We start from the raw sequence: 26,518 nt of genomic DNA on the forward strand, positions 1-26,518 counted from the left end.
TTGTGTTAGCTACTGGTGATGCAGCGGGCCTGGGGAGCTGTGCAGGGCATGGGACAGACGGTGTGACGGTGTCCAGGCTCTCAAAAGTGCTCTGTACATCTGTGTTTCCACCACTAGTCAGGGTATGACAACACAAGCAGATGCTGGAATGCAAGGGGGTGGTTAGGAGGGACAGGCTGGTACAAGGGCGCTGCCACCCAGGGCCAGCAAAGCTTCCCATGCCAGCTTCTGCTTTTAATGTTTATATGGCTCTGGTATTGAGTGTTTTTGTTTATATTGGTCTTTATTGTACTTGATTAACACTGACCTCTTTTTCTCATGATTCCTGATCTCATTACCTAGGTGGAGCAAGGCAGGAGTCAGTGGCTGCAGTGCTCAGGTGGCAGATACCACTCCAGTCTGGAGCCCAGCTGGCTCCTTTGATCAATACAAGGGTGAGAGAAGGAGGAGAAGAGCTCAAATTGCTCTGCCTCGTCCCCATCATGTCCTGTAGTTTCCTCTGAAACTGGAATGATGGATCCATGCCAGGCAAGCAACAGCATGCAGGGCAGCCGGTGACGCTGCAGCACAGCGATGCCTCTGGCTGGAATTTGGTGAGATGGACACCCACCCCAGCACTCGCAGCTTGGGACCCTCACACAGCAGTTCCAGAAATGACTTATAAACGTGGCTGTTTCTGTCCAGTGCAACGAGCCGAGTGGCTCCCTGGAGGAGGTCTCACACCGCTGTGGTGGGAAGCTGGTCCCCAGCAGCGCTGGCGAGGAGCAGCTGCCCATCTGTGTGCCTTGTGCAGAGGACACAATACCGAGCACTGGTAATACAATTTATTTCCACTAGTGAGTGAATTGCCCATAATTCATGACAAGTAGAGCCTCGAGTGATGATGAAGGTCAGCCCATCAGATCTGGAAATAAATTGTATCCTATTACAGCCTCCTATTAGAGGTCTATTTATAGTAGGGGCTTGTGAACTCCTGGAAGTTTGGAGGGTTTTTTGTTGGGATTTTTGCTTTTTTGCTTGGCTAGTGAGGGTATGAGGACATGAAGAACTCTGATGTAAAACAAGCACCTGTGCTGCTGATATAAACCAGTCCCTGTTACAAAACAACCTGCTTGTTGCGGAGAGATGCTGGGTCCCAAACTGACCGGGAGGATTTGTGGGGTCTCAGGGCTGGAGGCACTGCTTGGCCAGCCAAGGAGCAGGGGTGGGTGGACAGAGACATGGCTATTTTGAGGCTTACTGTCTTCTCTAGAAAATACTGTTGTGCTTTTATACTGGTGGCACAGCTTATTCCTGGAGACAGAAAAGCAGTGCCTTTCTCCTGTATTTACCCCTTCTATTTGCCATGCCACTGTAATCCCCAATTGATAGATAATGTGCAGGATGTGGTTTGCCATGGTAACAGAGCCGTAGTTCTTTACATTTTTTAAAAGATTAATATTTCTCAGCTTGGTTTCATTATTCTGATATTAAAAATCATTAGTTATGTACCATTTCACAACCTTCACAGGCCATAATATGCCCTTTTGGGCACAAGCTTTCCTATAGGCAAAATAAAGCAAGCCTCCTGGGACTGGCAGGGGATGGTAAAAGCATCTGGTGGTACCTCGGCTGCAAAGTCTGCTCTCGCCAACACCTCTGGCTGTCACTGCAGACAGCATGACACATCGGTGTTTCTGAAAATACTCTGGATGAGGAAAAATGGAGCTGTTTCTAAAATCCCACATATGAGTATGCAACTTTGCTTGCCTCTCATTTGAATCCCAGATATATAGGCAGTAAGCTGTAGAGATCATCTTTCAAAGCCCATGATATGCACGAGAATCTCACCACTGGCAAATGAGAGAAGTTACAGATTTTAGTGTTGTCCTCTGTCTCCTTGAAAATTATTTGAACTTCCAAAGGATTTGGGACAGAGGAAAACTGCTGTGAATTAAATTGCCTTATTCTATTGAAGAACGTGGCTTTGGGAAAAAAGCGGGGCTACTTGCTAGGAAGTGAAACTGCTTTTCTTTGATCAAGTGACTGCTCTGCTGGTGCTGCCGATGGAGGGGAAGTGGGTTTCGTTGTACGGGAGCCCTGGCTAGGCACTCCGGGGTAGATGCAGAGCCGTGTATAATTACTTGCCCAGGTTAAGAGGGGTGATTCACTCAAGCTGGAAAATGTCTGGAAGTTTAGTTCCTTAAAGGCAAAATAAGAAAAACAGCTGTCTTCTAAACCTCATAAATCTGTACAGTAAAAGGTTTGGGCAAAACCATATTTTACTGTTTTTGCTGCTAGAAACAGAACAAATTAAGGACCATGTGACTTGGTAATTGCTGTGGACTTTTTTCTGACAATAAACATTAAACTTAAAACTGTATTAAAATCATTTGACAATTTTTATGCTTTAACAGCTGAGAGTGAATAATGTTTTTTGCATATAAAATACTTTCTCTTGTCAGCCTATAAAACTGTCAGAAATAAATTCATCAAAAAAGATTATATAATTAAAAGTAATTTCTTTTCTTTCTCTAGTTTAGTTGGAATTATTTGTTTGTCACTTTTTTCAGGACTAAATTACTACATTCAGAGACAACGGTCTTTGTTAGGACTATTATGAAATGTATGAACCTTACAAAAGGAGCCCAACTTTCTCCTCTAATGTATCAATTCAATATCACTTTTCAGAAAATACTTTTAGATAGTACCATTTCTAAAAAGCTATTTTATTCTGAAGATGAACAGGAGCAGTAATGGAAAGCATCCAAATGTAGAAATGGTATTTTTATTATTGAGCTGCATATAATTTATGGAAAATTGCTGAATTAATTTTTTAGCAAAGTAAATTGTTAGCACTTCAAATTGCAAATTCGCTCTCAAAGCGAGAGCCTTACAGGTGTTTAAAAGCTGAAGTAGCAATATTGATTTTTATCTTATGGCAATTGGGAGAGGGTGTCAGCCTCGTGTGACAGAGCTGGGGTGTGAGTCGGTAACAGCACCTGCCATGGGTGGGGGAACCCCAGGGTGTCTTGTGGGCGCAGGGCTTTGCAGAGGAAAGTCCTTACAGGTGTGGTCCCCTTCCTCCCCTGCGGAGGGGTGCGTGGGGAATGCCTTTACCTCCCACCTGACCCGTTGCTCGTTTTTGGGTGGGGGGTGCTGGCAGGGCAGGGTGGGAGCCCCTGCCACCCTCAGCGCAGGAGGGGGCTTTCTGACAGCACAGACACTTTTAACAAATTGCCTTGGCTCCTTTGTGATGAGAAACCGTGAACTTATCAGAGCTGGGTGGATTTGGGGGTGACTGGATTTTCAAGGCTGGAGGGTGATAATGGTTTATTGATCTGTTGTTAAGTTATTGGAGCCTTAATGGAGGCAATAAACCAATAGTGCACATTGCTGTCACACAGCCGCCTAAGCTGGGAGAGTAATTAAGCAAGCCTTCCCTGGCATGCAAAAGAGGAGGCTTGTGGTGGCCACCTCTGTGGTGACCCTGGGGTGATGGAGCCTTTTGCCTTGCCTGCCCTGTGCCTGTGCAGGGATGCGTCATGATGGCTGGAGGATGTTCCCTGGGGTGCTGCCGACAGCACGCAGGTACCTGGGGGGTGCAGGGGTGGGGGTCCTGTCTTGTGCTGTCATGAGATGCACTGCTGGAAATTTCACGGCTCATCCAAAATGTGCTGGTGTGAAATACTGTGCTGCTGGCTGAACACGTCCTGCAGGTCCCGTTATTGGCTCCCAAGGAGTATTTGGCAGCGTTTTGTTGGGGTTTAGTGCTCTGCAGACAAAATGGGCCTGTGCTCAGAAGCCCTGATAGACACAAGCAGCTGCAAAGGTGCTGCTGTAAGTGGGAGCAGAAGGCTAAAGTGACGCTGAGCACTGTGTAGGGCTGGGGGCTTGCTGGCTTGGTACTGTGTTTCTGATCTGATAAATCATGAAATCTGGATTTACTGTGAGTGATGATATAATAAATGGGGGGTGGGGTGGGGTGTGTGTCATGCCAGGATGCACTGCAACTGTTGTTTCCCTTGGTTTTGATAGGTCCCATTCACCCAGGAGCTGGGAGGCAAGGCTGATCTGCTGGAAGTATTATCTCTTGATATGGTAATTATTATCTGTGATTAATCCTGCTCATGCTGAAGAACTGTGCAAGCCTTTTCCGGAGGGTTCATCTTCATGTTTGCTTCTGCTGTTCATGCATAATATGAATTGACGTGAGCTATTGTTGAAGAGAGATAGACGGAGGTGTCTGTACCAAAGAGGTTTTTAATGACAGGCTGGTATGACTAGAAATGTCCTGGCAGAAGATGAAATCCCACAGGGCTGTGGGTCAGAGTGTGTTAAGGCTGGGTGATTCAGCTGCTCTTCAGGGTGCCTGTGCTGCAGCTGGCCTGCCGTAAGGGTTAATGGAGTCCAGCTTTCCTTCCCCTTCATCCCACTGCCCACCCAGGCCTTCTGCTCAGAGATGAGCACTTGTGCCACTGCTGTGCCGGGGGCCTCCCTGCGCCCATGAGCATCTGTACCTGTCCTCCAGTGGGAGAGGTTACAGCCCTCCCCTGGAAAGGGAGCTCTGCATCCCTAACCATTTTGCTCTTGTGGGCAGGTTTCATTGCAAAATCACTCCAAGGGGAAGGATTTGTCTTCTGAAAAGTGGTATTATGCCAAGGAGAGCGTGCTGTAGTCCTATAGCAGGTGCCTGCTGCAATGCCTCCATGGAGAGAGGACGTGACCAGAAGCATAGTGAGTGGTTTGGCTTCAAACCCCCCGTGGCAGGGCCAGGGGTTCTGGCCCTGGCACTGCCTGAGGAACCACCAGCCACAGCTCCAAAGCTCAGCCCAGGACTGGGCTCGCTGTTGCTGGGAGCATCTACCTGCAGCCCTCAGTGGTCAGCCAGAAAATCCTTCAGCTGGCAGGACATAAATATTTATTTATGAAAAGCTCGAAATACCTGTGAAATTCTCTGGACCCTCAATAGCTCCACAGTCATCATTTAAGCAAGTTCATGCTCCATTAAAAACAGTTATTTAATACAATAATCATTCAATTAAAAACCTCTTGAAGCGGCTGCCAGAGCCTATTTGTATCAATACAATATTTTAATTGTAAAAAGGCTAAGTACAGACCTGCCAACTGTGATTGTCAAGAAAATGTTACTGAAATGAGTGCTTAGTCTCAGGGAGGCTCTGGCAGTGGAACAAGTCCTTGAGTAAGAACTGGGGGCAGCTGCACTGGACAAGGAGCATCCTTCCAGCCACCCCAAGCTGGGGAGATGCTGGCCATGGCAAAGCCCACCTCCCTGGGACCAAATGACTCTGACAGAGGCCCAGCTTCTCATGGAGGCAAAACACTGGCCTTTACATGGAGATTATGTTGTGCAGGAACAGCCTGGGCTGTGGGACAGTGATGGGTGTGAGAAGCAAGTCAGACCAAACACTGTTGTCACCATATAGTCAAAATTGGCTGGTGGAGCTGGGATGCTTGGTGACTGAATTCCAAATGCTGAGGATGCCTAGAGCAGTGAAGGGGTATTCCTTGGTATCCCTGCTGTGAGGGCACCTAAAGGCAAAACAAACAAACAATGAAAGAACCCAAGAGCAGCCCTTGAGCAAAGCCTGCCTGCTCAGCCCCTGTCCCACCTCGCCTCTCGCAGCCAGCTATTTGTGCTTCTCCTAAAGAGGCAATGACAGCTGTTTCCAGGTGCAGAAGCTCCAAGATTCAAAATAACTATGCTTTGATGAGACTTAGCAAAAAAGAGGGAGGAAGGAAGGGAGAATTGGTCCAAACTTCTGCTTAAGGCTCGCTATGCTTGATGGCTTTGCTGAAGCTCCCTGATGATGGAGATTGCAGCCTCAGTTGGTCGGAGATCTTGGAGCAGCGGTGGAGAAGAGCCAGCAACCTCTGTGTGGGATTCCTGCTGGCATGTTCATAGTCCCACACCCTGCATTTTGCCTCATTGCATAGGTGCCACCACATAAATATTCCAGTCACTATCACTTACTGTCAGACCCAATTTAGAAAAGTACCTGTCTGTTACAAATATTTTATAATACTTGAATATGCAATTTATGTAACGTGCCCAGCAAAAAAAATCCATTATACAGTTTTGTCTGATTGAAATTCTGGCATCGTAACGGTAGGAAAAATTAAATTATTCTAGAAAGTTGCAGTCCATTATGAAGACCTAACTGCTCTTTTCTGAAAAAGAGCCAATGGTCCCTCAGTGGTACCAGTGCCCTGACACGAGTGCTGCAGACCCTAGCTTCCTTTCCATATTGCCCAAGGAAAATTGGGCTTCCCTGAGCAACTGGAGTGTTTTGCTCTTTCCCAGCACTGCTCCCTGCCAGCCCTGGGGCACTGGCCAATGGCTGGGTCTCCCCAGCAGTAACCAGTGATATTTTCATGACAGGAGGACTCTTGCTGGTGTCAGCCTTTTGCTGACTTGCTGAACCCAGCTGCCTGTTTGCCTGTGCACAGATCTGCCCAGGGTCAGCCCTGCTCCACGGAAAGGCTCTGCTCTGGCAGAAAAATGCCGTTTGTACCACTCGGGGCCAAGCTTGATCAACCAATATCTACTGGGCAAGTGGGTTCCTTTCTGCCTCTGGCCCTGCCATGGGTGCTGGCTGTTCAACGACCACCTGCTGTAGGTAGCTTCTCTCTCCCAGCTGAGGTTGTGGATGGTCTTCCCCAGTTTTTTTCTGCTCTTTCAGAGATCTTGGGACCTGTCCAAGGAGGAGAAAAATCTCATCAGGTCAGTACCCCCATGTGCTGGGGCATGCAGAGTGCTGGCAGACCCCTGGGAGAGAGGAGGTGGGCAGGGCAGAGCTAAGCTGACCCCTGGGCTGAGCATCTTGCTTTCACAGCTTTGCAGGGTTAGAGGAAGGAGCCTGTTTCTCTCCCACCTCCCACCCTTCCCCTGTTCCAAGCAGCTGGAATTAAGGGCAGCTAACGGTTCTGCTGCTGTTACGCAGGCTGCCATTGAATTCCCATTACTTGTATCTCTGGCTTCAGGTTCATTTACATTTTGCAAAGTTGCCTCTCTTTTTACCTTGCTCTGATTAGGTCTGTCTGAAGTAAATTACTGAGTTCATTTATCTGAACAGTTTTATTTCAATTGGGTTGAAACATACCCGGTGTGTGGCCTTGGAAGTAACCATATATCCAGTGCACTCACCCGGGATGCAGCCAGTGAGCCCTGCTGAGAGGGTCGGTCCAATATGCGAATGCTTCTGAGCTGCTGATGGAAGGAGGCTGGACAGCCATTCTCTGTGTCACTGTCAGAGATGCTGTGGTGGTGGGTAGTTCAAGAACACCGTGTTGCTTATGTGCAATACCAAAGTCTTTGCCTGACGTAGCAAAAACCATACCAGCTCAGAAAGGGGCTATAGTCCTGATGTCTGGGCTGAGCAAGCAGAGCGCTAAAACTGAACCAGGTTAAACCTTTTGATCACGCTAGAACTTGTGTGATAAGAAAAGATATCATAGGTTAACTTGGATTCAAAGGGACTTTGTGGGACTCTGGTGTGACCTTCTGCTGAAAACAGGGCTGGTGGGGAGGCAGAGTGGGTTGCTCAGGGTTGTCCTGGCCCATGGATGCTGTGCCCTGCTAGGGCTGTAAGGCGAGCAAGCCGGTACCGGGGACACCTGCCAGCAGGTATACACCAGCACTCTGCACCTGGTCTGGAAACATTTGGGGTGGGCAGCTGCAGGGCTTAGCTGTCGGAAACCTTTGTTTTCCTTATCTGAGTTGAAAAGCCATGGGGCTCCTGCCAGAGCGGGTCTTAATGGTGAGATCAGCCCAAGCCCTTCCATGAAAGCATCCCCACTGGGAACCACAGCCTGGCAGCTTCAGCCTGGGAGCATCTCTTCAGCTGTGAGAAGGTGCAGTGCTACAGGAAGGTATTTGAAATTGATGTCCACTCCTGCAGTGAAACATGTCTTCAAGTGTGTTTTGGGAGGAAAAACCAGGTCAGAGTACAGCAGAGTATTTATTTCCTCTGGGACTTTGTGTGTTACTTGTGGTATATTTTATGGATAGAGTCGGTCCCATATGTCTTGGGGAAGGCGTTTGGCTAAGCAATGTGTTAACAGTTAGTGTGCTAAGGAGCTGTTGTTTGGGTACTTTAGTTTTGACATTTAAATGCATTTTTCAAATACAGTGAGATGAATGTGATGTCACCGGGGAGTAGCGAAGGACTCTCAAGCATAAAAGCAGACGGCTGGGTTTTAATCTTTAACAGCGCACTAGCCTCTTATCCCTGAAGGTCCCTTCAGTAGAAGCTGTGTTGTGCTTTAGGTATCCAGAGTACCAGGTTTTTTATCCACTTATGACACTCTATGTGAAAGAAAAATGTGTGTAATGCAAAAGCAATATTTAATGCCACTCGGACCTTATTTTGTTTGACCATGGGAAATCTAGAAGCTAAAGATCTTTGCGGGCTTTGGCAACAGGCAAGGGGTCAAACACAAATGGTCCTGGACTCATATTTTTATTTTTATTGATGCATGACTTCTACAGAATATGAGGATTTTATGCTTTGACACTGCAAAACATTAACAAGTGGAATGTGAGTATCCTAAGGGGAAAGCTGTGAGGAAACAGCATGTTATTAATAGAGTGCGGCGATGGAAGAGCCCACATTTGGAAATAACATGAAATAGTTTTAAAGAAAGTATTTCTTTAATTGTACAAGCACAGAAGTGGAGTACACTTCCCTTTTACCAGGAACAAAGTGACTCCTGAATCCTCACGACTAATTCATTACACTGTCTTTGGAATGTATTTTGTACAAGTTAAGGCAGACAATTTTTAATCTTTGCTCCAACTTTTTAAAATTGTGTCGCATTATTCAGTGTGTAAGAGCTGGAGTGAACACTGTTCTGTGCGTAAGAGCTGGAGAGATCCACCTGCTGATTTTTCTTATAGGTGGGCCAGACACCCCCCCACACACACATACACACACTGAGCCTTTGTCCCTCTTGGGTGGTGGATGCTCATACAATGAGGTCTCCAAGATGGTTCTGTGAAAGGAGGGTGGCTTGTGCTCCAGGAAAGGCAGAGAAATCCCCCCTCATGGCTATTGCACAGGTGTGTGAATGCATGGGAACCCTGTAACATTTAACTATTAGTATATAGACCAGTTCATTACATTTATAAATATTTAGGAAGTATTTGTTACTAACACTCAAACATGTTGGATTTCTCATTCACATGCACGCTGCCAGCAGCCCTCAGTGGGGTTTTTCTCTGTCCCCAGCTTGCAGCAACAGGTATCAGGAACTGGGGCTGAGAGGAAGGGACAGGCAGGACGATGGTCCCAGGTTCACTGCCAGCTAAAGGCTGGCTTTTATTTTCCGACAGGAAAATAATTCCCCCACGACCATCCCAGGCTCGGCGACACAGAGCCAGCAGGGACAGCTCAAGGGCAGGCACAACCCCTGCTCCAACCCCTGAGAAGATACCTGTGAGCAAAGTGCTCCAAGGGGTCAGCTGGGGAGTTCCGAGTGAGGAAAACGCCGGGACAGGTTTGTAAGCCTGGTCTTCACCCTCAGTTTTAATCAGCAGAGGGAACCGGAGAATCATATCTCTGATGTAACTCAGTGGAGTCCAATGGTTACTCCAGAGATTAATTTGTCCTTGTGTCTCTTATTTTACTGAGACTACCCAGTGCTTTCATTTTCAAATATTAATAAAGATCAGGAAATTTTCCACTGGGGAGAATTCATTGTGGCATGTAGAAGTGTCTCCTAAAGTCAACCCTTTGAAAACTGCTGATGCGGCTGCTTGTATATTTGTCCTGGTTTCAGCTGGGATAGAGTTAATTCTCCTCTTAGTAGCTGGTGCAGTGCTGTGTTTTGGATGTGGTGTGAGAACAATGCTGATAGAACACTGATGTTTTCAGTTGTTGCTGGGTGATGTTCATACCAAGTCAAGGACTTCTTAGTTTCTCAGGCCCTGCCAGCGAGGGGGCTGGAGGGGCACGGGAGACTGGCAGGGGACGCAGCCAGGACAGGTGACCCAAATTGGCCAAAGGGGTATTCCTGACCGTGGGATTTCATGCTGAGTATATAAACTGGGGGAAGAAGAAGGAAGATGGGGACACCCGGCATTGTGGCGTTTGTCTTCCCGAGTACGTGATGGAGCCTGGCTGCCCTGGGGATGGCTGAGCCTGCATGCCCGTGGGAAGGGGTGAATGAATTCCTTGCTTTGCTTTGCTTGCGTGCCCAGCTTTTGCTTTAACTATTAAGTTGTTCTTATCCCAACACTTGAGTTTTACACTCCTTTCCGATTCTCCTCCCCATCCCTCTGGGTAAGGGGGAGTGAGCAAGCGGCTGCATGGTGCTGGGTTGTTGGCCAGGGTTAAACCGCGACACCATTCCATAAGGCATGGATGTATCTGCGAATGTTCAGGGGATTTTCCTACGTGAACAGAGCTCGTGTTAACACTGTGCTATACGTACCTGAGGGGGACTGAGGATTTACTGGAGAGACCCAGGGGCTGACTCCCTCAGGTCAGGATTCCTGGGTAAACTGGCCCCGCTCAGAGCGGGGGAACAATGAAGTCACTGCAGTGCAGGATGTGTCTGCAGGCTGTGGTGACCTGCCTGATGCCAACACATGCTCCTCTTTGCTGTCTGCACCCTGGGGCAGCCACAGGCTTACAAAGATGAGTGTGAGCTTAGTTGGATCATTCTGGTACCTCACATAGATAACAATGTTTTACTTGAATCAGTGAATTTCTTTACATTGACATTTTTTCCATTTTGGAAACATCTGTAGACTGTGGTTTTCAGAGGGTTTTATCTTCAGGGAAAGATTACAGATAAACATGAACAGGCTTTTAATTACAAGATACTGATTGTTGGTTTACACAGCAATATTTGCTCAGTAAATTGCTAATTAATGCAAAGAAAGCACCATGTGACTTCAAATATTTGCTTCCATTTACACTACAAAAATATTTTGTTTTTTACAATGGTGACAATAAATGAGATTTGTGAGGACAGGCAGGACAATGATAGAATCACAGAATTGTTTAGGTTGGAGAAGACATCCAACAGTTAACCTTGCACTGCCAAGCCCACCACTGAACCATGGCCGTAAATGTCATGTCTACATGAATTTTAGATGTCTCCAGGGATTGTGACTCCACAGCCTCCCTGGGCAGCCTGTTCCAGTGCTTGACAAAGTCCCTGGTGAAGAAATTTTTCCTAATATCCAATCTAAATCTCCCCTGGTGCAACTTGAGGCAGTGTCATCATCCTGTTGCTTGTTACTGGGGAGAAGAGACTGACCCCTGTGCCTACAGCCTCCTTTGAGGTAGCTGTAGGGAGCGATAAGGTCCCCCCTGAAGCTCCTGTTCTTCAGGCTGAGCACCCTCAATACCCTCAGTGCCCTCAGCTGCTCTGTGTGCAGAAGGGGAGCTGTGCAGTGATGCTGTCAGTTGGGTTTGAGGGTCTGAACCTGCCCCATCTCTCCCGGAGGTTCACATTAATTGTTTTGTTGCACCTTGTCTTCTGAAAACTGCAAAACTGTCTCGATGTGAATCCTACATGTTGGAGTATTTGCCCTAATTTTGATAAGCGTTTTGGGCACTCATGGTCACGCCCTGAGGAAATGCTTCTCGCAGGGGAGGGGGCAGCCTGTGCAGATGGTCCCAGCCTTTCGGCTGTGGCCAGCCATGGGATGGGACTCAGAAACTTTACAAATGAAGTGGCTTATTCAGGTGAGACTGCTCACACTTACCACACTTAAGATTTCAGCTTGGGAATTTGGATTAGCAGAGATGTCAGGTAACCAGTGTCCCTTTTTGTGCAAGAATGTTAAAAGTTTTTCTGCTTTCTGTGTCCTTTAGTTTTGTTACGATGCCTTTCTTGGGGAAAAAACTTGGACAACTCTGGTGGCACTGTGACAGCAATAACCCACATCCTGTGTGTGTGCAAGCAACTGCTGCCTCTCTCTTGAGAGGACAGAATTAACAGACAAAACTCCAGAAGTGCTTTTAAAGCTCCAAGTGACTGAGCGTCACCTCAGTGCTGAGCAGCCAGCACATGGCTCCGGCAGAATCAATTGCCACCCAGGCTGCCACCAATTAGCTAAAAAGCACTGGTAAATAATCAGAAGTAAGAAAAGGTTATTCAAAGAGACCTTTCCAACAACTATGGAGAAGATGTTTGATTATGAGGACAGATGACAAAGTGGTCCTGAAGTGTGTGAGAAGTTTGATAATGATACCCACAGCAAGAAGTTATAAAAGGTTTATCTGGCTTTGCTTAGTTGACCTGCAGCTGCCCTGTTGATACAGAGTAATTTATAGACATGCTGGAAAAGCTGGATTTATACCCTGATCATAGGAGAGAAATGCTAGTACATAAAATTGGTAGTACCTTTTGTAGTATATACCTAAATCTTTAATTTTTATAGCAGCTAAGAGAAAAATAAGCTTGCATATGGTACACACAGCATAAAGTGACTGTAAATCCTCACCCTGCAGAAAGCCATGGAGAGGAACCTGTTGATCCCCGTCCAGGCTGTTTGCAAAACCGCTGTAGCTGATAGCTCTTGCCATGAGTCAAAGCTGGAGCCACTGGGCTTCTCTTGATTTTTCCTTGATGGAACTGAAGAACTGGAAATACTACTCTTGGTTGCACTGAAGCAAAAATGGGAAACAGAGCCTTGGTTTAGGATCAGCCCAGAATGCTGCATTTGGCTGAGCAGGAGCTGTTGGGTCTCTGAGGATTTACAGAGTCTGTCTGTCTCTCCCTGTTGTAGGATAAACCGTAACAAAAATGTCCATTTTCAAAGTTCAATTTAACTGTCAAAACAAAGTAAATTTTTTCAGTACTTTAGCTGTTTTTTAAGGCAGAAATTATTCACTGAGTTCAGGTCTTCCTGACCAATGTCAATCCCTCTGACTCATCAGTGAATTCCTTCTTTGTTGAACTAATTTTCTCTGAAAATAAATTTCCAAGCCATCTGGCTAGGTACTTATCTTCGTTGCATCTTGAGCCTGGCAGCAGAATAAGGTCTAACTGCTCTTACATGAGATTTCAGAACTGGGGATCAGGCTGTCAGACCTTAAACACTTAAAAAATAGTAGTAAAAAATACTATTTAAGTTCCCAAAAGAGCTGCTGGATGGGTGTGAATTGGATGAGGAAAGGGAAAGATGGAAATTAATTCAAAATATGGTAAATCAAAGGGATTTGGGTTCTCTTTTCTTTACTGCAATTCTTCCTGATTCTCAGCTATTGCAAAAAGCCACTACCAGGCTTAATCACCTCCAAGGCAGTGGGCAGCGGGGCTCTCAGATGCTGCTTTTAGTGGAGCGGTGCTGCTCCTTGGCTGCGATGGAGCCATCCCCACTGCAGCGGGTGTAAACCAAAACAGCGCTGAGCCAGCCCTTGGCTTCAGGAAAGCACTTTCCAAGGAAATTCAAGAAACACTTGGAATGCCTCTGTCTATTAAAGAGTGACATTTAGTGTTGTACTTTGAAATATGTTTAAAGTACCACACAGCATAAAGACCCTAAGGGGACCTATGAGCCAAATGAGATTTCCATGTCAGCACCAGTCACGACCTTTCCTTTACTGCATCTGCTTAAATACAGAAAACATGGTTTTGTTATAAAGTCAAGTCAAAACAGGGGTTCAGAGTAAAATATAATATATACTTAGGGCTGCCCTCAGGGACCTTTTTAATGGTTTCATATAAAACAATATTCTGTTTACTGTATGATATTTCTCTGCTGTGCGCACCCTGCCCTCTTCTCGGTGCTCGGAGGTTCCCAGTGAGGTCTCCAGCAGCAGCTGCTCTTTGGCAGCCCCACCATCCAGCTGGCTGGTGGGCAACGTGCAGGAAGCCCCTTGGTCACTTCTGATGACAGACCTGGTTCAGTGCCTGGTTTTATCTTTAAATTTCCATCGGTCACAGAGGTCAGCAGGATGTGCCATTGTGGAAGGGTGGAGGAGGTTCAGGAAGGCTGCTAGCTCTGCTCCCAGGGGGTTGTGGAGGGTCTCCATGCAATTGCCACTCCAGTGCTAGGACGGGCACTGTGCCTGGCTGCCTGCAGGACAGGGTGCGATTCCCCCCTGGGCTCGTGGACAACATGCACAAACCTAATGCAGGAAGCTGCCTGTTGCACATGCTGCTGTCCTGGGGTCTCTGTGGGTGGCTTCCTGATGTTTCAGGAGCAGAGAGGCTTAGCAGCATCCTCAGGTGTGATGCAGCCGGTGCCCACAAGTCTCTTCCTTGCCTGGAGGAGGCGTTTGCCACCCCCTGAATCTTCAGCAATTTTTGCTGCTCAGATCCAGCTTGCTTCCTGGGTTAGTACCAGAGAAAACCGTTTTGGGGGAAAGACAGCTTTTCTGGAGCTGAAGTTTGTCAGCCACAATGGGAGAGGTAAGGCTCTGCCTTTTACAAACTAAAGCAAACAAAGTGCTAATTGTAAAATGTTTGAGCTTGGTATCCATAAAATTACTTAGTAAGCACTTTGCCTGAGGCACAAAAGACTGGCACAAAGTCTGTTCCAGGCCATTGAATTCCTGTCAAAAGAAATCCCACACCCATTAATTACCATATGACAGGTGCAGCGCTTAAAACAAGGAGCACCAAGCCGCTAGGGCTCCTCCATGATTAATGCCACCGTGGCTGTCGCAGGCTGGGTACGGCGGGATGGAGGCCAGCCTGCTCCATTCCTGTGAGCCAGCCTGGCCAGGAATCTGACACAACTTGTGCTGTTGGGAGACGAGATGCCAGAGAGAGAGGACTTTGGTCAGTGAAGGTTGTCTAAAGACCCTGGTCTTCTGCAGAGCAGCAGAGATGTGTCTTTGCCTCCTGAACATCTGCCTCCCTCCTGGATCGTGTATCCGAGCAGCAGTTCCCAGTTCCGAGCGCAGCCTGTGTGAGTGGCCTGAATTGTCCATGTGTGAAGTTTGCTGTGAGGGTGATGGCAGAAGTCTTTTAGGTTTCTACACTCAGAAGTCAACAGGAGGCATAGAAAGAGAAGCCATGTGTGTTAAAAGACAGGAAAAGTAGATTTTTCTGAGGTTGCAGGGGTTGCTGCCCTCCCTTCCGGCAGTGAGCTGCCACCTCCCTCGGCATTAGGTATTCCAGCAGCTTCTGGGTGCTTGGAAATGTTTGTGATGCCTCCTAATTAAAAAATACTTTAGTGGAATGACTCTTTGTCAAAAAACATGTACCTGTTATGCATTATTCAGTATTATCTTGTTCAAAAAAAAGTCATGCAGCCAGAGAGAAATGACACCGTGTCAGAGGAGTGACTGCCTGTGCATCATGCATAACGAAGGGCAGCCCCTCCATGGGCGCAGCTGCAAGCCGGCAGAAACCCTCTGGCCAGCCTCTTTGGAGGCAGCACAGCTCCTGCTCTTCAGCGGAGAAGCCTGAAATTAGACTTTTAAATCCATCTTAACCACTTACGTAAGAATCCGATGCTCAAACATGCTTTGTGCTCTCCAGATCCTGCAGAGGGGTCTTGGGGTGCTCAAAGTGAGCCCAGGCTGTGAGATGAGGAACGAGCAGGGAGGTTTGGAGCCATCCGAGTTAATGGAGTAATGTTGTCACAGCTCTGTAGACATCGGTTGCAGCTCCCTGGACTTTACATCTCTCGGTGGTCTCTCGCTGCTGGGGTGCAGGGGTGGCTCTGCCTGGGCTGCTCCATGCAGTAGGGGTGTCTGAGGGACACGGGCTCTGTCTGGTCCAGTCCCCTCTCAGGAACTGCCTGGGCAATCTGGGCATGCTGCCCCATGGGATTTTATGGAGATGTTAATACTGTAAATGGTCACAGGTGTGCCGCTTCTGTTATTGATGCTGTAGTGAATGACTCCTGCTAATCTCTGTAATCCACTAATCAACTGACACTTCTGTGAAGATGCACGCCTACTCTTAAAAACAGCTAGTTAGAGGAGGATATGTTGTGAAATGTGCTAAAGTTCAATAAATGATGCATTTAGCTACATGGAGTTTATACATCATGAATGATTTATTCATTTCTAAATACTCCAAACTCCACATATATATTTTTCTGGTTGTTTAGTTTCTTGTAATTTATTGGTTCATTATTATTTAATATGCAAGTTATGTCACCCAAGAAGTTAAATATTTTTTCCATCTGTTTTGTTCACACTTCCCAAAGAGCAGAGGAAGCTGAGAATCGAGGTGCAGCCTCCCCACAGCAGGGCTGGGGTCCAGGCAGCCCTGGCTTTGCCCAGGCTGGCCCAGGGTCTCCTCAGGCTCACCAAAGAGAAGGCACAGCGTGCACCACTGGTTTTCCAAGTCCCCCTGGAAAGCAGCAGGAGAACGTGCTGGGGGCATGAATGCCTGCAGTGGGTCTTTGCGTGTGTTGCCTTCCTGGGGGCTTTGCAGCCCTCCCCTTTTGGAAAAGAAGCAAAGCAACAGATTGTCCCACTCCCACCGGGGATGTGTCTGGCTTCAGGTTGTTTCTCCCACTCTCCAACCTCAAATCCCTTTTCCCAATGACTGATCCAGTTTCCTTCAGGCTCTCTCAGGCCACGGGATGGCTGCAGGATGCTGCTGTGTTGGGGACTGGTGTGCTGCCAAGTGGTCAGCCCAGCACCCCCCACCTGGGCACTTCTCCTATTTCTGGGTTGCTTCTGGCACCTTGTGGCTCTGTCCACCCTGTGCTCCTCATTGGAGCTAATTAGGAAACAGAGCTGACTTTAGCTGAGATGGAGTCAGAGATTCTTATCCTGTTTAGGGGTGAAATTCACCCTTTTGAGCTGGATGGGAGAACAGGACTTTTGTGTGAGGGAATTTATTCTCACATTTCCTTTTCCTAGTAAATCTTTGCTTTGTGTCCACTTAGAAATGGTCAAGAGCACACAGAATCATCCAAGCACAAGCCAGGTGGTAAAAGCACCACAAAAAGCATTCTGGATAGGAAGGGTGGAGAGCAGGAGGCAGAGCTCAGACCTTGTCCCTGCCCTGGACCAGCAGCACTGCTGGGAGGGGACCGTGCTGCCATTGCTGTTGCAGCCAAGTGGAGAGGAACTGACAGTGGCAATTCTTTCATGTACTGTTAGTGAACAGCCATCAGAAGACATTGACACTAACTGTGGGCCTTTTAAGAGTGTAATGTATTAGCAACTTGTCTCCTTGAAAGCTAATGACAAATGCCTTGTTTAAAAGGAAGATCAAAACATCAAGAAAAATTAGATTAAATGGTTATGAAACTCCCAGTGGAGGATGCATTTCTCAGAAGTATTCCCTGTTGAACCTTGGAAATCTGTAATTATTTCCCCTGCTTACTGCATTAGGGCTGGGAAAGTGTTTGCATTGCTTCAGCATGTAACTGCAACTGTGCTCCATACCGTACTGCAAGCCCGGCCAAGCACAGCTGGGAGAAGCAGCATGCTGGCGATGGGGCTCTTTGTGCGGGAGTGACCAGGTGGCAGTTGGGCATGGGTGATGTGGCTGGCAGCCACCCATTTGTGGAGGGCAGGAGTGGAGCGTGGTGCCCATGGCGGGAAGGTTGGTAAGACCGGGCAGACACTGTGGCGCTTGGGGATGGAGTTGGAGCTGCTGGTGCTCCAGGATGGTGGTGCACAGCTGGAGAAGGCCACAGTCCCTGCTGTGCCTCAGTTGCTCCTCTGGGAGCAAAAACTCAAGTCACTAAAACCCCAATGCTATTAAAATGTCATTTTACATCCCATTTGGTGCCAGGGGACCTTTGCATGGGCAGCATGTTGGTCCTGCTCTATCTGCGGAAGTTGATGTGGCTTTTTGCAGCCTCTGAGCAAAAGGCGCATTGCCCTGTAGTGCTTGGGAAAGGGGGTTTCAATAAATAATGAATCAAAGATGGCAAGGACCCATTTGGAGAGGGTTTGCTGGATTTGCAGAGGTCTAGGCTGCTGCTAACCAGAGCTACCCGTATTTCTGCTCACTGTGGTGCAGCACTTAGATCTGCAGTAACATTTGTATCTCTAGATGTAACTGTGGTCAGTGCTGCTAAAGGCTCTGTTTCAAAGTAGGCAGAGTGCAATCAAAGTTGTCAGAATTTCACCTTTGCTAGAGCAAAGGCAATTAACACAGTACATTCCAGACCTTATCCAAAGAAGTTAATTTACATATTTTTAATGAATTTCACTATTGACACACAGACGTCAGATCTCATTTGTATTAGCATGCAATTAAGAGGGTCCCCAACCAAACCTCAGAGGACTGACCTATCATCTTTCCAGTTACAAATTATTTTAATACTTAAAAAAAAAGAAATAGTTTTCTTTCTATTTTTTTTTTAAACAAACAGATTTGTAGTTTTCTGCCGCAAGTAACTGCTGTAACCACATAGTTTAATACTGAGGTTTTGCACAGAGGTTTGGTGGTGTAACGAGATGGCAAAGCCCTGTCTCTTTGCAGGGGACAGGTGGGATGAGGGTCTGTCTTGCTGAATGCTGTCTGTCGGTCTGCTCTGGGAAGGGGACAGACAGATCTGCACTAGCTCTGTTTTGTTTGTAATCAAAGCCAGCTGAATTAGACTCTTTCTCTCCTATTTCTATGTACCAATTTGAAGAGCTCAGATGAAAAGTGTTGCATTACACCACCACCAATAAGTCACACTATCTATGTTGTGACACACAGAATGTTATTAATTGTCAATCACAAACCACCAGGCTTGTCAAGATGTTCTCTTCTGAACAGGCTGCTTTAGACCTGAAGTGATTTTTAATCAAATGTTAATAACACAGCATCTGTCAGTGGACCATTGGCATCATACAATAATAAAAAGTTAACATATGACATGGCAAATTCTAATGTTTTCATTTTTACTTCTTTCCAATTATCTGTGGAATTTCTGCCAGAATGAGAAGTGTGCTGACATTATTACATGCAAAACACACTGCTGAAAAATGAACATGTCTATTAAACTATGCGTTCCCCACCACACCAGCTCCCCAAAGCACCTTTTAATCTCCACTATCGAGGCCTCACCACCAAAGCTCTCCCATGTCCAGGAGCAGGGATTGCCAGTCACTGCTCCTCCGGCCCCTGCCTCGACTTGCTGAAGCCGTGGGGAGGGGTCCCTGCCTGACCCACCACCTCCAAGCATGAACAACCTGGGACCTGAAGCCACAGGTCCCCTTTTGGCTCTGGCAGCATCCCCAGCAAGCCCCAAGGGAGACCAGCAGGAGCAGGGAAAAGCTTACCATGTAACCCTCTTCACTGTGGCCAGGGATGCTCCCAGATGTTGTGGCAGCACCTCTGCCTCATTACGGTCCCCACAGGGCCCAGGATTTGTGTAAACGAGTCACCCGTGTCCACCCCACTCCATGGGGTGGGCATCTGGGCAGGGCTGGTGCAAGGGCATGGGCAGCCTTCGCCCTGCCCTCAGCCAGAGCGAGTGGGAGCTGGGGCAGGCACTTCCCGGTCCCGGTGATTGCACTTGCCTTTTGCCATGCGTTACTAGTGCTAATAACTCTCAGCAGCGTGTTAATGCAGCTTGAGAAGGGCTGCATTTCTTTCAAGTATTCCTAAGACACCAGGGCTCATGGGGCTCCAGCCATGCTTATCAGCGCGCTCCCCCTGGCTCCGTCCCAGCTGGAGGATGGAGGCACGGAGTGTCCAGCACTTGGGAAAGTTTGGCTACAGAAAAGCAAGGGAGGAAAAAAGCTGCTCTGCAGAGCTGGTGCAGAGGTGGGGGATGGAGATCCTGGGGTGTGGGGCTGGGAGCGCCTGGCTGCCTGCAAAACAGGGGACCTGCTGGGGAGTATAGGGACAGCGGCACCATGGATGCCCTGGGGCTGGGCCAGCCCTCGCGGTCCTCGCCTGCAGCAGCATCCTTCCAGGGCGTGTGGAGTTGCAAAAGCTTTGAAACCCTAACAAGAGAGCTTGGTACAGCGGGGAGTGTGATTATTATTAATGGTTTGTGTTACAGGATAAGCGGTGCATAACAGATCTGCTGCAATATCAAGTCTTCCATCAGAAATTCATCATTTTGAGGACTTTGTCAAAAGTAGGTTGTGTATGCAGTGTATACAAATCTGTATGAGCATAAAGCTATATGGAAGTTCCAAGCACCTGTATATTTAAAATACACTCAATTTCCTTTTCTAAATGCATTGTTTTCACTTGAATACTTCATAACATTCAATGGATTGCAGTTGCTTTGTCTATAGATTCAATTTGTGTCTCTGGACAGAGTTTGAATGGATTTATTATATTGAAATGCAATTTTGCAGACATAACCTTATATCTGACCCGTCATTACTTATAATGCTAAACTTTGATATGTTAATTCTGCCTTATGTTTTTATATATTTTACGACACTTGGCTTAAACATTTTTAATCTACATATTGGTTTATGTCCACCTAAATTATTGTTGCTTCCGGGGACAATGTGCACACAAGATCTGGCAATTCATTATGCTAGCCCCATTTAAATGAATTTCAAAAATTTAATAAAGTTCTCCCCCTCCTTCCATTGTGTTCAAAAGCTTCAGCATAAACACCAGTCCAGTGTTATCAAATCACAGAAGAAGAATAAGGTTAACCTCAAACAGCCCAGCCATACCGCAGACCTAGAGAAATGTCGCCTTTGATTAACGCTCCCCTCTAAAGCACCACGTGTCTTCCCTCTGCTGCTGCTGCTGCTGCTGCTGCTGCTCTAACAGCGATATCGATTTGCTCCCAAACCGTTCCTCCTGCCAGCATCCTCCCTCTGACGATGCCGAGGGCTGGGTCAGCCTGGCAGGGAAGGGATGCCGACGATCATCAGCCGCTGGTGAGAGGTGTCACGGCGTGGCCCCGCTGGCAGCGATCCCTGGCTTGGCCCAGGAGCAGAGGCAGGGGGCTGCTGCCTCTGCTGCCTGCAGGCTGCTGGGACGAGCAGCTGCCCCTCACCAGCTCCAGCTCTGAGTATGCCGCAGTTTGCAAAGAGGAGCCTGGGAGCACCTGTGAGAGCTGGGACTTGGGGAGCACCCAAGGGTGATCCGGTGGGCTCAGCATCAGCTCGTCTGGAAGTGATGTCCCACAGCCTGGCAAGAGGCCATCTCCCAACTGCCCCCGTCCCCCTGCCCAGTCGTGTCCCTCCATCCCTTGGCCTTTTTCCTGCAACAATGTCATGAATTTTTCATCCTTGATGAACTTCAAAGTCTTTTAATGACTCTTAATGAAAAAACAGAGGGGCCAAAAGTTGAGCAAAGGGAGATGATTAAAGGACCTTATTAAAAGCAACCTTGTAGAATTCTCCACATGAAAGAGAGCGCCATTATGAGGGCTTATCCTTATAAATGACACTTCGCTTTTGCGAACATGCCGAAACCTGATTAGAGTGACAAGCACTGAGTGATACTGCAAACCTGTTAATAACATGAAAATTAGAAGAGGCTCATGCAAAGAAGGGAGATTAATTTAGCCCGAGTACATCTCGCGCAAATTGCAAAGTTGTGAATATGTTCTCAGATAATGAGCCTTCGCAGTCATCAGCTCACTTGTCATTTTCTGTAATTAATGTTAAGGAAGACTCCTTCCTGATGGTTCGTATTACTCATATACCAAGAAAATTTCTTCAGAGAAATAATTTACATTTATTATCATCGGTCTGTTTGTGTGGTTTATTTCGCTGTGGAGTAATTTATTGCAGCACCGTTTCACTTGCCTTGATTAGTCGCTCGTCAGTCTGAAATGTAATTTTTTTTTCCTGATGGCAACGTCTGAAAATTGACAGTGGTGCAATACTCTTTTAAATCTGAGGATGTGTTTTCTTAACTTGAATAAACTTTTGGGCTGGAAACTGAAGCTACTTCAGAAGTTGAATTACTGTTAGAAACTCAAAGCACTTTGCTAATTCAGATTCTCGGGCTGCGTGCTAGACTCACCAGCACTCTCCTGTGTATGCTTGTCTATGTGTATGTACTATATATAAAGTATTTTATCTCAAGAACAAGCTACTTATTGGTTTATCACTTCAACAAGCCTGAAGTCGTGTGTAACACGCTCATTGCTTGTACTCTCAGACTCCAGTCTGGATCTGAAGCCAACAAAAGCGACATCAAATCTTATTGTTTTCCCTGGATTTCAACTCTTTACTTTTTATTTGTTTTATTACCAACTTAGTTTTTATTTATCTTAAAAAAATAACTGACAGATTTTCTGACAGATGCAGCAGTTAAATCTTGCTGCATGTTCTTCTTGATGGCCCACTTGGCCTTACTGGTGAAGATGCTCTTGTCTGAGTCCCCGTCCCTTTGTGAATCCAGCACTGGCTGAGCACGCACGATGCTGAACAGCGAGCACAGCTCTTCCAGCAGCCTCCTGCCACTGCCAGAACACCCAGGGTGCTGGGGGAGCTCTGTTGCCATCTCAGCTAACCTATGTGCGAGAGACCTCTTCGCTCCTACCAGTGCTGCAGTGTGTTGTGGGCCGCCCACGTTTCCCTCTGAGGGGGCCTGGACCCTCCTGGCATGTGCTCACCCTGCTAACCGGGTTAGTTGCAGCCCACAGGTGCCACTGCAAAGCAAGACAGGGAGGAGGGTTTTGGAGCATTCCAGGCATTTCACTGAATTCAAGCCACAGTCCGTTGTCTCACGCAGGGCAGGGGCTTGCTGTTACCCCATGTGTCCCTGTGGCGGTTTGTTTGCTTGGCGAGAGCCTGGGCAGCGCTGGCTCTGCCAGGCGGCTCTGTGCCCAGCGTGGCTGCTCCTGCCATCAGGCTGTCTCGGGGCTGGTGCCGCTCAGCTTCCCCGTGCCTGCTGGCCACTCCATCGGCAGCGCCTGCCCCGGCTGCAGGAGCCGTCTCTAGATCTGAGGAGTAAAACTACGAAATCCTTTTCCTCCCAAACGACACAAACACATAAGCACTTAAAGTGAATTACTGACCTCTGAGCTGCAAATGAACCAAACATTACTGATTAGGGTTTTTAGGCAGAGATAATGATTTTTTTTATTGGAGGCCTTCATTCCGAACAAGCCTCACGGAACGCTATCTGTAGGCAGCGACTGCCTGTGCCAGTTAATGGTAATCCATATTTATAAAACTATAGTCCATCAAAGTGGTATGAATATTTTAAAAGCCATGGACAAATCAAATTGTCTTTGTCAAATTGCACACTCTCCACATTGAATATATTTTATGATTCTTCCCAGTACAAGAACCAACGGGTTCCCTGCACTAGCTGAAAGCTGCCTGCCTAATTTTTGCTTCTGTAAACAGGCAAGTCTCTCTGCCGTTTTAAAGAACTCAATGAGCTGTGGAGATTGACATTTAAGCCATAAAATTGTACTTTATTTGATGAAGTTAACAAATAATGTATGAAGTAGATTTATTTGATGTCTCTGTGAGAACTAGTTGGTTCATCCTTATAGAAACAAATTGACTGTTTTTGAAGGACTTTTTAAAGATGCGGGCAACACACTGAAAAGCGAAAGCCAGGGTTGCTCGGGAAGATCACAAACAGGAGAATGAGCTCAGGGGACGCCAAGCGCTGGCAGAGGCTGCACCGTGCGGTGCCAGCACGCTGCTGTGGAAAGGAACAAACCCAGACAAGTGAAAGAGGACACTAATCGGGTTGTAATTCCTGGTGGGCATCCGTCAAGCTCCTCTCATCTTCCACATGATCCAAGCCTTGCATTGACGTCAATAGGCAGAAACTCTTCCACCCCAGCAGCCCTGCTACGGGGGAGCATCTTGGGATGTCCTCCTCCAAGCCCTGCTGCCCAGGCCAGCCCCAGGAGCCTGGTGAGGGTCTCTGAGCAGCTCCTTCTCCTACCAACAGCTGCTGAAATCAGAAGCCTGCTCTGAAACTATCTTTCATTCTGTCATGGGTATGTTTTAACCTAGTTTAGCTCTAATACAGATGACCACAAAACTTTCATGATCATGCAAACCCTGTGATAACTGAGGGTGAGCACTACATGGTTCATGGCCAGCAGGACACGTGCTTCCCCGCTGCCATCAGCCCTCTGGGAGGAGGTGGGGAGATGTCGTGGTCCATGCAGAGGGATCCAGCATTGCTCCTCAGTGGTGGTTCAGGACTGTCTATTGTCTCTTACTGGAGAAACACTCCAAGCTGGGTACCTGGGGGAAGAACACGCATGGTGCTACCTCAGGCTCATACCTGCAGATATGTTTTTTAAATGCTACTGGATCATAAACATTTAAAAAGTTAGAAACATTTCTAAAAACATTTCACTTGGCTGACATCAATGCGCAAGGCATCCTTGCAGATCTGGAAGATGGACATGACCCTTCTGCACAGGATTTGCAAATAAAGGCTTTTGCAGGCTGGGGGCTGGCAGCAAGCGAAAGGTGGGGAGGTTGTTCCCCAGCCCCACTGCCTTAATATGCATCGGAACGGCGATACCAATGGCAGCTACAAATCATGCTGCCGACAGAGGCAAGTGTCGAATGTGGTGCATGGCAACAAATCAAGTATGGAGCAGCAGGGTAAAGCAGGAGTGCACGAGTGGGGACACGACGATGAAATCCTGGTAGTGATCGTATTGCAAGTGTCATCCCAGGAAATAAAATGCTGGCGTCGAGGCAGGCCTCACCTCTTCTGTCTGAATTTAACGGCAAAAAGTTTTGCCACATCTATCTTGTGATGTCAGAGAGACAGGCTGATAGTGCAGAGACAGCTGAGACAGCGCGAGGTTTAGCAGACAAATAAATTTGAGAATCATCTGCATAGAAATGGAAAGCTACTCCATGCTGATGAATAATATAACCCAGTGGCAGCATATAAACACAAAATAACAACAGGCCCAATATAGAGCCCTGGGGAACCTTGGAAACAACTTCACTAATGGAAGATGAAAAATCACCCATCGAAACAAAATGCTGTCTATTTGATAAATAAGATTTGAACCGACTGAGAGCAGCATCAGATAAGCCAAGCGAGCTGCCTATGTGATGATCCAAGGGGATACCTTGAATAGCAGCATCGTGACAAAGACCTAACAGTGTGAGAACAGATCCCAAATTAGGGCTAAAATATGAGTCTGTTGGGGTCCTTCTTGCTGAACCAGGCTGTCCCAGCTGGGCTTGCCTGCTTCCCACTCAGCCAGCCTTGCTGGGCCATGGGAAAGGAGCCTGGTGTGGGTGACACCAGCAGCGGTCCCGGCACCACAAGCTGCAACCCCTCTACGCAGGTGCCACGGCCACTGCACACGTGGGGTGGCTGCCCATGCCGCTCCCAGGGAGCACCGTGGCCGTGGGAGCTCTGCCGACTTTCGGCTTTGAGAGGTGAGGAGGGAGCCACATCCAGAAGAGCCCTGAAATGTGACCAGACCATCACTGCCTGCCCAAACACCAGATGGGAACTCATGTGCTGAGAAAGACAAACTGCCCCTTGTTATGGGTGGCTCTGCTTCTCTATAGTTTGGCCATCCCTGTATTATAGGTAGAAATATGGTGCTGGATTGGGGATCCCTTGTTTGCTCATCTCTCTTTCAGATTTGAAATTTTTCTCTCCAATTTTGTGGCAATACTAAATAATATGAAATGCAGGTGAGAGCCCTTGAACTGCAAAAGCAGCAAATGAAAAGCTCCCGGAAGCCTTTGCAGGCATGTTTTAAACAGTGATGCAGTGCGTGTCACTGGAAGTCTGAAGCGTTCTTGCGAACAGTTAAGGAAAAAAGAAAATGAGTCACTCCGAGCTCCCACAGTTACTGCTGTCATGAAGGGTTTGAAGGCTCTCTGCTTCCAGGTGCTGCCCTGCTCGGCTCATGCCGTCTTCGTGGCATACGGTGCCCAGTCTGCCCTACACAAGGACTGATCCCAGTATTTACTTTCATGTTCTACAATGGAAATTATTATGTTGCAAGACAATTCCTGTGGAAAATAAAACATTTGTCAATACAAAATGGGATTTACCAAGAGAACAACTTCAGCGGTTCACATGCAAACCAGTGATTGTGGTAAGTGATTTGAGTGCAAACCCTGATGAAATGGTGTCACTGTCACCACCCAGCAGCACCCGGCGGTGGCTTGTGCTGCTGCTTCAGCAGGAGGGGAACATCAGTGCTGCACTGAAGTGCCTTGTCCCACCTGGGGGGCTCTGGGACTGGGGTCTGGTCTTCAACTCATCAACAGCCAGGGCAGTCTCCCCTGCGGGCTGCCTGGTAGCACCATACAGGATCCCAACAGCCCCAGGCATCTCCTCGGAGCGGAAAGTGCCCGTCAGGAGCCATGGCACTCTGGGGTGGGGATGGGATGGAGCTGAAGCCGAGCTGGGCTCACAGGGGTGGCAGCACAGGTAACATCCTCGTGCCAACATGATGTTTCCTGAACCTCTAGACCCCTCCATACCAGACCTTGTCCTGCACTTCACGCCTGTTATGTCTTTGGGGTTGCTTTTAGTGTTTGCTGTAAAAAATGGGAGTTTCCAATTTAAAGAAGGAAAAAGTCACTGGATGAGTCAAGCCCTAGGTGTTTTCCATTGCATCACCACCACCATAGTGATGGTCCCTGGTCCAGCAACGTGGACAGCTTATAAACAATAACATTGTTTGAAAAGATATTAATAATTCTGTCAGATGCATTAACATTGCCCATTGGTTTCTAACAAA

This window comes from Falco punctatus (assembly GCF_963210335.1).
Source record: "Falco punctatus genome assembly, chromosome: 9".
Taxonomy (NCBI): domain Eukaryota; kingdom Metazoa; phylum Chordata; class Aves; order Falconiformes; family Falconidae; genus Falco; species Falco punctatus.